A 12,358-nucleotide genomic window follows, 5' to 3' on the forward strand; every position below is an offset into this window, starting at 1 on the left:
AGTGCCACTTTACGGTTAATGAAGGTATTGTCTTGGGATATAAAATTTCTGAACAAGGTATTGAGGTGCATAAATATAAAGTTGAGGCAATTGAGAAAATGCCATGTCCTAGAGATATTAAGGTTTTCATAGTTTTTTCGATCATGTTGGTTTCTATAGGAGGATTATTAAAGACTTCTCTAAAATTTCTAGGCCTCTTACAAATCTTTTACAAATGGATGTTCCATTTGTTTTTTATGATGATTCTGTAGAAGACTTTGAAACACTCAAGAAAACATTAACTTCTGCACCTATTGTTCAACCACCTGATTGGAACTTACCTTTTGAAATTATGTGTGCTGCAAGTGATTATGTTGTTGGTGATGTTCTAGGACAAAGAGTTGATAAGAAATTGAATGCTATCCAATATGCTAGTAAAACTCTAGATAGTGCCGAAAGAAATTATGCTACTACGGAAAAAGAATTTTTAGTAGTCGTGTTTGCTTGTGATAAATTCAGAGCTTATATTGTTGATTCCAAAGTAATTGTTCACAATGATCATTCTGCTATAAAATATCTTATGGAAAATCAATATGCTCAACCTAGACTCATTAGGTGGGTTCGCTTGCTACAAGAATTTGATTTACATATTACTAATAGAAAGGGAGCTGAAAACCCCGTAGCTGACAACTTCTCTAGGTTAGAAAATATTCTTGATGACCCACTACCTATTGACGATAGTTTTCCTTATGAAGAAATAGCTGCAATAAATATTTCTCATAACACTCCTTGGTATGCTGACTATGCTAATTACATTGTTGCTAAATACATACCACCTAGTTTGACCTAGCAACAAAAGGAAAATTCTTCTATGATTGAAGACACTATTTTTGGGATGACCCACATCTTTATAAAGGAGTAGATGGTATTATTAGATGTTGTGCACCTGATCATGAACAGAGAAAATCCTACGGAAATTTCATTCCAAAGCTTATGGATGACATCATGCGGGAGATAGAACTGCTCACAATGTATTACAATCTAGTTTTTCTAGCCTACTCTGTTGAAGGGTGCCCATAAGTTTGTTTTATCTTGTGATGAATGTCAAAGAATTGGTAACATCGGTAAGCTTTAGGAAATGCCTATGAATAATTCACTTGTTGTTGAACCATTTGATGTTTGGGGTTTTCAGTATATGGGACCTTTTCCTTCCTCTAATGGGTATACACATATTTTGGTTGTTGTTGATTATGTTACTAAGTGGGTAGAAGTTATTCCAACTAGTAGTGATGATCATAACAATTCCATTAAAATGCTTAAATAAGTTATTTTCCCAAGGTTTGGAGTCCCTAGGTATATAATGACTAATGGTGCTTCACACTTCATTCATGGTGCTTTCCATAAATGCTTGCTAAATATGATGTCCAGCATAGAATTGCTTCACCCTATCATCCTCAATCTAGTGGTCAAATTGAGCTTAGCAATAGAGAAATAAAACTAATATTACAAAAAACTATCAATAGGTCCGGAAAGAATTGGTCTAAGAAATTGGATGATGCACTTTGGGTCTACGTAACAGCTTATAAAAATCATATGGGTATGTCTCCTTATAAAATGGTTTATGGAAAGTCTTGTCGTTTTCCTCTTGAGGTAGAACATAAAGCATATTGGGCAATCAAAGAACTCAACTATGATTTCAAACTTGCCGGTGAATAGAGGTTATTTGATATTAGCTCGCTATATGAATGGAGAACCCAAACTTATGAAAATGCCAAACTATTCAAAGAAAAAGTTAAAAGATGGCATGACAAAAGAATCCGAAAGTAGGAATTCAAAGTGGGTGAATATGTTCTTTTGTACAACTCTTGTTTCAGATTCTTTGCAGGAAAACTTCTCTCCAAGTGGGAAGGACCATATATTATCGAAGTGGTTTATTGCTCTGGAGCTATCAAAATAAATAATGCTGAAGGTACTAATCCGAAGGTTGTCAATGGGCAAAGAATCAAACATTATATCTTAGGTACGCCTATTAATGTTGAAAGCAATATTATTCAAACCTTGACACCGGAGGAACACATAAAAGAAGCCCATCGGAACACTCTAGAATCATGAAAAAAGAGGGGGTATGTGAAACGGTAAGTAAACGGACTCCGAAAAATCCGCAAAAATATTTTTTGTCAGTTTTGGAATATTACAAAAATTAGGAAAATAAGAAATAACCAGGAAGGCAACCCTGGTGGGAACAAGATATGAGGGCGCGCCTGGCCAGGCACGCCCAGGTTGGTTGTGCCCACCTCGGGTACCTTCTAGACTCCATTTTTCTCCTGTTTGCTTCTCCCCCCAGATAAAAAATCTTTATATACCCCTGGATGTATTGCCACTTTATCACGGAGAAATCTTCTATTCTTCTTTCTTGCCGTTTTCTAACAGATCTAGATCTCCATGGCCACTCTAACCTCCTCCAAGGACAACTTCTTCGAGAGGGTAATCAACCCCTACTTGTCGGAGATGTTTAAGCACCCTCAAGCCATCGAGATGCGTGAGGGGGTGCTCCACATCCGGGATGCTCAGGGACCCAAAGGGAAGGGAACCATGGAAACCAGGCTCAAAGCCATGGAGCAAGAGGTCTTCAAGTGCAAGGGGATGGTGGAGCACGTACTTGATGCCAATCACCTCATGATTACGGATTTCACCCGTGATCTCAAGGTGGATGTCTGGTCCTTGCAGGACGTCATCTTCACCCTCACCGAGAAAATGAACTTTCTGCAAAGCCAAATCTATGATCTCCAAAGCCAAGTCTTTGAATATTAGGCTAGGTTTAAAGGTATGAGTTCGGCTGCCAGTTGCAAGGCTCGCGAGACTCGTTCTTCCTCTTATGATGGTGAGCCACTACCATGGAAACCAGAGGATAAGCTCTCTACTACCTCATCACCACCACCACCACCTTCTTCACCACCAAAGGATACTTGAGTTCATGGTATGGGCACTCCCCTTGGCTTGTGCCAAGCTTGGGGGAGGTGCCACGGTATCGTATCACCACCATTATCTTTGCCTTTATTTATCTTAGTTCAATATTTTGTTATCTTTTGAATTAGTTGAATAAAAATTTAGTTCGATCTTTCTTCGAGCGTTTGCTTAGTGATCTATCTATCTTTGTAATCGCGTGCGAGATATATAATAAAGAGTAGTTTGTGTTTTTCTTTCTTTACTCTTATGTTCCAATAAAAATAAAGGAAAATAAATGAAAAATATCATGGACTAATATTATGGTAAGTAGTGACATCACATAAGGAAAAGTATAAGTGGTAAAATTTATTGGAGATTTACAAACATAGCATTGGTCAATGATGCAATTCATGAAAGAATTAATAAGGGAAGAAAATATTCACATGCAAATACACTATCTTGGACATATTTTATGATTGTGAGCCCCCATCAAAATATTATATGCCAAAATTATTGACGTTGGACAAGGAAGACAACGTAATGATTTATGTTTCCTTATACTCACATAGAAGTCATATTGTCATACATCCTTTAACATGCAGTGCTTCCCGCTTATCTTTGCTAGCCAAAAATTCAGCACTAAGTAGAGATACTACTTGTGCATCCAAAAAACCTTAAACCCAAAATCTTATTTTTAGAGTCCACCATGCCTACCAATGGATTAAGTAATATCCTTCAAGCAAGTTGTCATTGGTGCAATAAGGCAATAAAAATTGCTTCTAGATGTCTTTGATCATTTAGTGTAAGATAAACTTGAGCGTTGTACAAACTTGTGATGGGAAAATAATAAAAGAGACAGACTATATAATAAAGGTTGATATCACAAGGGGCAATATAACGTGACGTGATATGGCACTAAGAGATTGAGCATACAAACAAAAAGCATATGCCAACCTTTGGTTCCCTCTGCGAAGGGCCTATCTTTTACTGTCAGGACCGGGTTTTTGGGATATTGATTTCCCGGAAAATGGCCCTTGTGCTCACCAGCCCCAGGACTGCTGTTAGCTGATGAGGCACCAACTTGATGTAGAAATTCCAAGCAAAATACAAAATATGTAGGACAAGACCATTCTGGCCTATGAGTACAACAAATGGTTTCTAGTGGTTGATGGCGGAAGCGGTTTGTGGATCATCAGCATCTATGGGACTCCATTTCCCACAGGAACAGCTGACCTGGATAACTCCTATCTTCACGAGGCTGCTATCACCATTGCATAGGTTCTGGGGTTGTCATCGCGACGCTTCTCTCCACGCAAGAAATCTGGCCAAGACAATAGCCAGGGACAAGCGAGTGAGTACTTTTGAATGTACTCGCAAACATTATGAACACATGTATAATAAAAATATTTGATAATCATGCTCTGAAATATTCTATGATCTCATGTCAGTCACAAAATAAACATCCAAGATGCACGCAAGCAGGTTATTCATATACAACATGAATATGCCGTAAGGGAGTAGAAACAGAATGCACCGATAGTGTGTCTGAAGCGACGCCTCGAAGGAATAATAATATAAAGCATGCCTCAGTTGGGCGTCTAAGCGACGTCACATAAAGGGCTTATAAAAGTAATAAGTAGCAAACGTGCCACAGTCGGGCGTCTGTGCGACACCACATAAAGGGCTTATAGAGTAAATAAATAACAAGCATGCCACAGTCGGCGTCTCTGCGACACCACATAAAGGGCTTTATAAAGTAAATGAATAACAAGCATGCCACAGTCGGGCATCTCTGCGACACCACATAAAGGGCTTATAAAGTAATCTGAATGACAAGCATGCCACAGTCAGGCGTCTCCGCGACACCACATAAAGGGCTTATATGAGAATAATCAAAGTGAATATCCAGGAGGTAGAACCGTCCCAGGGATACTCAATAATTCAAACAATGTACATGGTTAGTACATAATAATAGTAATCATAATCGTCATGAGTCACAAGACATGATCCATGTTCTGGTTTAGCAATCTTTTCCTCTGAAGACCGACACTAAGACCGACACTTGACCCATCCCAGACTGTAGTCCTTAACCATGGACACGGCTATTCGAATAGATATAATCTCTACAGAGGGTGTACTCTTTACCCACGAGAAACGGATTCCTTTATTCCATTGGGACTAATTCCGTCTATGGTCTTTTAATTTGAAACACACCAGACTGCACACACCAGCCAAGCTTACCGGTTCTTGGAATCACCCACGACACCTGTTAATCAAGACTCTAAGTGGGGAGGCTACAACCTCGAATAGCATGGGATCGCAAAATTTATAACGCGCGCAAACTAGGGGAGCTACCCCCTTCGGCTCTAACCGAAAACAACCATGCCCCCGGGCCAGGTGGCATGCCTACCGGATGCAGCCGGTATCTTTTGCCATGGCCTCTCTGTACGGTGTGTGCTAGGAAGGGGTTGACAACTGACTGAACCGTACCCTGCCTATGGCAGGGACAAGTGGTAGTACGAGACAAGTATGGGGGTTACTGGAACAAGACTCGATCTATGGTCGACTCAGGAGGTTAAAGCATTTCCTGCATGATAAGCATAAGAAAATATATCTCACACCAATCAGACAGAACCACCACTCATCATACCCCACCATGCCTTACCGGACACACCCGTCTCGACGAAGTACTAGGGACAAGCTCGTGTCTACCCAAGACAGAGGCTTTCCCGGGATCCTTCCGGTGGGCATGAAAGGCATATGATGGTGATTACTATCACAAGCATAGCAAGAAATCTTCATTTGCGCACTCATGAGTATGATCATATCGTCACATAAAATAACGAATACTTCGTGTCAAGATGGTGTTGTAATCGTATCAAACAACACACAACAATATTATGCCAGGGTTCAGAACGCTTGCCTTCAAGTTGGGGAGAGGCAGCGTGCATTCCAAAACTTTTGAAAGTTTTCTTCTCTTTCCATAATCCTATTTTAAGAAAAATTCAAATTAACACATAGTTGCAAAACAGTACAAACAGTTGTTTGAAATTTTTTCAAATAAATATGAAAATAAACTAGACCAAATTTGAGAAACAACAGAAAAAGAATCAACTCAATTGGACTTATATTTAAAAAGTTATAGCCAGTCAAAGTTTAGTCAAAAATCTGTTTTTAATAAACATAGAAAAAGAAAATGGTTCGATTGAGAATACGTTTTTCGGGAAGAGAAGGCGTACTTTGGGTTTTACGTCTCCACTTAAACCAGCGTGGGCTGGCTCGGGGTCACTGACAGTGGGTCCCTTGGGCCCACTGGTCAGGTTTCACCAGTCGCCCGCGTTCTTCTTTCTCCTCTGGCCGAGCCGAGGCGGGGCTCCGGCGATCGCCGTTGACGAACGGCGGCTCCCCGCGGGGTTCTGAGGGCGGGGATGGATCCGCCAGTCCAGGACGGTCCTCTTGGTGGTCGACAGGCTGGCGGGAATGAAGGGAGTCGCCAGCGGCGAGCTCTATGGTGGAGGTGGCTTCCAGTGTAATTGGGGGTTTGGGCTACCGTGGCTCCCGGTCGAGGCTGAGGGTTTGGGTGGCTCCGCATGATCTAGGGGGTCGGGTGGTGGCGTTGGATGGACGGGAGAGGGCCTGCACGCGACGAACGGAGCCGGAGTGTGGCGGCGGCCGAACTGGCCGGAGACGAGGAAGACGGCTTCCTGCCATCGATTACTGGGTGTGGGGGCACTAGGGGATGGTACGAGGTTGCCTGAGTGCTTGGTCGAGCTCGGGGTCTCCTCTTATAGAGCGACTAGGTCAGTTCCGCGACGACCGGAGATAAGATCGGCGGACCGCCTCGCTGTAGCTTGCAGGTCGACGTGGCGGCGACGGGTGCTAGCGGACGGGCTCGTGGGTGAGCTCGAGCTGTTCCAGAGGGCAGCTGGCGGGCTGGAGTGGCTTTGGCGGCACCGTCCATGGCAGAGCTGGCGGAGCGGCGGTGGCGGCTTGCGGTGGTGGTGCTGTGGGGCGCCAGGAGGGGCCAGGGTGGCTCTGCGGCGAGGGAGGAGTCGGGGCATGTTGGCTGGGAACGGGAAGGGACCAGAACGGGTGCGAGGGAGGCGGCTGTGGGACGCGGCGACTCTGGCGCACGCATGTGCAAAACGCGCGCTCCGGCCGCGCCCAGAGCACGCACGCTAGGTGCTCGACATAATGCCAAGGCATGCCAGGAGGCTTGGGTGGGGCTGGGGATTAACAGGTATAGGTTAGAGTCATCTAGGAGCTTAGTGGACATGCTAGTTTGTCCAGAGGGGCAAGATCACAGTGCTAAAATAAGATCATGCCAAAACTGTCCATGCACTCAAGGTGCTTGACAGAATGCCAAGGGCATCTAGGCAACTCTTGGGGTGGCCAAAATCTCCAGATTAGTGTCTCTTTAGGTGTAGGTGATGGTGGAAAGGTTAGTTGGTCAAGACCAGAAACTTGTCAGTGTAAATTTTTGAGAAAACCAATTCTAGACAGAAAGAAAAGGATATTATTTCATGGACCAAAAATCTTCCAATGGGTCCAATCTCCTGGACTTAAGGGTTTGGTAGGGTGCACTACAAGCAGGAAAAAGTTCATGGTCACTAGAGCAAAAATAATTAGGGTTGCAGTAGAAAACACCCAACTGGGCCAGAGAGCAAAAGAGGATGTTTTGCTCAACTTTCTCAAAGAACATCAATGGGTCTTTGCACAAAGTTGAATTATACATTACTACTAACATCCCCTAATTTTGGTGGAATTTTTAAAGAAATATTTAAATAGGTTGCAGTGCAAACCACAAACTGATCCAGATTTGAAAACTTGAGGTAGAGCTCAAAATCTCCAAACGACTAAAAGATACTTTTGCATAAAAGTGATGTGGGAGCATCCCATGACATCTCCAAATTTTGGTGAAACTTATAACTAATTTTACCAAAGGGTTGTAGTGCAAAAGAGGCTCCAAAACTTATGCAAAAATCATTTTTAAAGAAATAAGGCTCAGGGAAAATACAGATAAATCCACTGATAAAAGAAATGTTTTTCTTGAGAGGGTAAACAAGTCCAACAATACTTTTGAAAAGTTTTCACTTGGGGTGAAAACTCCACAATATCAAGGAAAAGAGTGGTTCTGAAATCAAAAGGTAAATCCACAAAAATGAAAATTTAATTTCTTGGCAAAATTTTAATAAACAAAACATGGTTAAATTTTTTTTGGGGTGTTACATTTACGTTTATGTATTTACTTTTATGCAAGAGTCAACTTATTCTTCCCTATTCCTTTTTATTTTCTCTTTTTGCAAGCATCATGTGGTGAGGAAAGATCTAGGCACATATATCCAGTTGGATATGGGTAAGCAAGAGTTATTATTGTGGACATCACCCTTGAGGTGAATACGTTGGGAGGCGAAAACTATAAGCCCATGTCTTTCTATGTGTCCGGTTGAAACATTTTTCTCATGGGTATGCGGTGAGTGTTAGCTATCATAGAAGACTATATAATGGTTGAGTATGTGGACTTGCCAAAAGGCTCCGATACGAGACCCTTCCTAAAAATATGATGAATACTAGTTGGAAAGTTGACTAAGAACATAGTTTGTTGGTATTCGATAGAGTTTACCCATTTATTTCGATGTTGTGATGAATTGTTACTTGTTAATGAGAAGTTATATGATAAAAGTTATGTGATAAGGTTTTATGAATAAAGTTTGTTGCTGTTATAATAATATGCATGATGCTTCTATGTTTGTATTTTATTTTTATCGACACCTCTCTCTCTAAGTGTTGTGGCAGAGCACAATCACCTATGGGCCATCGACTCCTTGTGGTTTGGCAAGTGGGAAGGGAACATCGCACAAAGAACGGAGGCCGTCGAGCAGCATGACAGTGGTGACGCAGGACGTGTTTTTACCCAGGTTCAGGCCACTGCGAAGCGTAAAACGGTACTCCTGCTTTTGATGGATCGATGGAGAGACCATGGAGAACGTCCAACGCTCAAGCAAGGCAGGGTGGCCTTGGGGAGAGCAGGTATGCGCGTATGAGTGTATAAAGGTCCGAATCGTCTCTAAGGTTTCCAGGACACTCCTTTTATAGGTAAAGGGGTTAGCACAATGGCAAAACAGTCATTATTAAGTGATTAGATGGCGAACAGTGCTATCATACCTAACTTTGAAGACAGGACACCAAGTAAGAAGTGTAGAACAATTAGCTCATAAGGACCACCATTGTATGACCACTCATCAACAGATGCAGCTTCCCAAATTGGGTAAAAGTGCAATTTGATCGCCACAGAAGTAGGGATAATAGCACCAGAGATAATATTGTTTCCATAAAGTAAAAAACCAGAAACATGCTCACGAATACCATCAATATCTACTGGAGGGGCAGCGATGAAGGCGATAATAAATACAGAAGTTGTGGTCAATGAGGTAGGGATCATCAAAACACCGAACCATCCGATGTAAAGATGATTTTCAAGGTCCGTTAAATGCACCGCTTAGTGTCACATCGTAGACGTAGCCCAACAAGCCTTGTCGCGCCGTTTCAGTCATCTCTTCGCCTGCCTGCTTGACACGCCTTTGGACAGGTGTCATATGGAGATAATTTCCCTTCCAAATGGCTGCCACATGCCAAAAAATAGCAACTTAGCTATCTGGGGGCTTGACACCGCATCGATGGATGACTTGTGTTGCGATGTGGTGGAGCGGTGGTATCTTGGAGTCTTGGCGGGAAAGTGGACTGCCAGCGGCCCCGACAACCCTTGCCAGGGGTGTCTTGGGACTTATCTTTGGGGTGGCCTAGACCTGACCAGGCTCGGCTACCGGGCAAGGGAGGTTTTTCCTCAGTCATATCGTGATGGTTCGGCTTGTCTTGGTCTTCTCGACCCCCTTTGATTTCTCAAAGAGCTACCTCTCTCTGGCTTAGTCTTGTCTTGTCGCTGCAATCTTAACTCTGTTCCTGTGTACAGTCTGGGCGACACACGCCAAGGTTTGTTGCACCAACAGGAGCCCCCGGGCCTGGCCCGAATGTGTTTTCGAGCATCGTTGTGTAGGCCCCATGATGTACACAGGTACGGGGGCTTGTGGTAGCTTATTTCTTGATATTTTCCTTGCTTCTTCATTAACCTATGCTTGACTCAGTTTCCGGTTTTCCTGGGCGTCTTGTGATGCCAACGCGGTGGGGTCATCTTTTTGTCAGGCCCAATATGCGACTCTATCCTAAAGAGGCTCAAAGGTCCCACCAAGGATAGAACTGCATATTGACACGCTTTTGCAAGGTGGATATCATTGCATCAAACCATTACATAATAGATGGGGATACATACAAAGCTTACAAATGTTGCAAGAATAGATCAAACATCATACAAGAGTACAACATCCCACTACAGATGAAACACAAACAAAAGCTCTAATGACATCCACCTTGCTAGCCCAGGCTACCGACCAGGAACCTAACCCAAGAACGACGAAGAAGAAGAACTCCAAAACAAGCAAACATCACTCTCGCATCATGATCATCGCATTACCTGTACCTGCAACTGTAGTTGTAGTAATCTGTGAGCCACGAGGACTCAGCAATCCCATTACCATGGGTATCAAGACTAGCAAAGCTTAATGGGTAAGTAATGGGTAAGTGGTGAGGTTGTAGCAGTGACTAAGTAAAAGTATGGTGGCTAACATACGTGTACAAGAGTAAGATGAGAAACTACGCAAATGGTCACAAACTAGTAGTGATTAATAAGTGATCCTAACCTACTTATGTTCAAACATAACCCAACCTTGTTCTCCTGTCAAACTTCCCTAAAAAGAGACAGTCACGGTTACACACGCGGTTGGTGTATTTTAATTGAGTTTACTTCAAGTCCTCTACAACTGGATATTAACAAATTCCCATCTGCCACATAACCGCAGGCACGACTCTCGAAAGTTTAAACCCTGCGAGGGTGTCCCAAACTAGCCCATGAGAAGCTAACGATCCGTGGATACAATCCTCTATCACGGGACCCTCCGATCATACTCGGAGTCCCGGTGAACAGGACATTTCGACAATGGTAAAACAAGTCCAGCAAGACCTCCCAATGCACCGACCTAGCCTGATAGGAGTTGCGCGATCTCGTTCTTAGGGTACACCAGATGGGACAAGCTACGAGTAAAACCATCCCTCTAGTTTCCCCGAGGTGGCCCCGCAGGCAACCCGTTTGGGACCAACACCATCAGCACTGCCCCCCTGCTATATAGAAAAATCTCGGGTTCATGACGCCCTATGCCGATTAGTTATTTAGTTCATGTATTATTATGGCAAATGTTAAAACCAATGTTGGGCCTTGCTGGAAGAGTTTTATTCAAAGTGAACTATCAAGAGGGCCCCATACCCCTCACCGTGTTAGGGATGCAAAACTCAAGGAACATACACCCGTATGACAGAAACTAGGGTGGCAAGAGTGGAACAAAACACCAGGCATAAGGCCGAGCCTTCCACCATTTACCATGTATATAGATGCATTAATTAAATAACAAGTATTGTGATATCCCATGGAATCCATGTCCCAGCATGGAAGAACCTGCAATTGCACCTGCAACTAGCAACGCTATAAGAGGGGCTGAGAAAAGCGGTAACATAGCCAAACAACAGTTTGCTAGGAAGGGTAAAAAGATTAGAGGCTACCATGAGAATTTGGGAGGCTTGATAAACAAGTGGTAGGTAGCGCGACATAGCGATAGCATCGAGACAACTAGCATAGCAAAAACAGTAGTGAGATCCAAGGTGACAGTTCATCTTGCCTGAAATCCTGCTATGAAGAAGAAGAGTCCTTGAAGAAGACGATCCCATGTAGTCGAATGAATCCTCACAATCGCAACGAAATAGGAACTATCGAGAAGGAGCACAACCAGAAAGAAGCAAACAACATGGTAAACACACAACACATAAACATGCCATGATGATCAACCAATTATGATGCATGAAAAGGCTACATGATGCTACTCATGGCAAGAGATGATGCATACAAGAACAACACATCAAGGAAAGTTGAAATGAGGCTAGAAACTACACACAACAATTCCCGTAAGTCCTCATATGCAAATTTAGAAATTGGTCCAGATCTGAACAAAACATTATGTTAAAGTTGTTAAGCATCAAGTTAAAGTGCACCAAGATGATCTACTCAGTTTTCTAGTCAAGTTACATATAAAGTTCATTTAATTCGGAGCTACGGCCTAGATGATATGAGCAAAACAAGTTAAACATGGCATTGATGTAAAATGCATACAAACATCAAGAAAACACCCTCAAAACATGGATGCAACAAGGTAACATGAAACTACATGCAAAACCAAGCAAGTTTCATATAGAGCATACTCCAAACGGAGCCACGAATCAACACAAGTTTCAAACACAATCTGCCCAAAACAACAACTAAGCACTTTGCAAT

Source organism: Triticum aestivum, chromosome 4A (assembly GCF_018294505.1).
Source record: "Triticum aestivum cultivar Chinese Spring chromosome 4A, IWGSC CS RefSeq v2.1, whole genome shotgun sequence".
NCBI lineage: Eukaryota > Viridiplantae > Streptophyta > Magnoliopsida > Poales > Poaceae > Triticum > Triticum aestivum.